Raw genomic sequence first — 573 nt, 5'->3', positions numbered from 1 at the left:
CAGAAATAGGAGTACTAACTGCTTACTATAAAAAATGAAGAGGAGATAAAAAGAGATGATTTCATGATAATTTATCCAGAGTCTAAATGGTGGTTCCACTCACAGAAAAGGAAGAGCTGGAAAAAAAAAAGAGCCCATTTTACAGATGATGAATTTACTAAGTTGGAGATGTGAGTGAAGCAATAAGCAAATTGTCCTTTCAACTGATAGTGTTAATAAAACATCTGATAGACTTTGAGTTGCCTTTAAGATAAAGAAGAAGAAAATCTTTAAACCTTTAAACCATTAAGATGCCACAGATCTCCTCCCACATAGCATTTTTGCATGTATGTTAGATTAGGTGACAGCAATAGAAAGATACTGGCAAGAGCAAATAGTATTTTGCTCAGGTATTATAGCCCACTTATTTCCAAAGGAACGTAGTGCGAGACCCATTAACATAACTTAAAATGAGAGGAATACAATCTAAAGAAGCATTCACAATGGAAAATATGTGAACCACAAATGCAAGCATATATGTAATCTTAACTTTTCTAGGAGCTACATTAAGAAAGAGAAAACAGGTAAGATGAA

This window comes from Myotis lucifugus, unplaced genomic scaffold (genome assembly GCF_000147115.1).
Source record: "Myotis lucifugus unplaced genomic scaffold, Myoluc2.0 scaffold_15, whole genome shotgun sequence".
NCBI classification, from domain to species: Eukaryota; Metazoa; Chordata; class Mammalia; order Chiroptera; family Vespertilionidae; genus Myotis; species Myotis lucifugus.
This window is presented reverse-complemented; position numbering follows the sequence as displayed.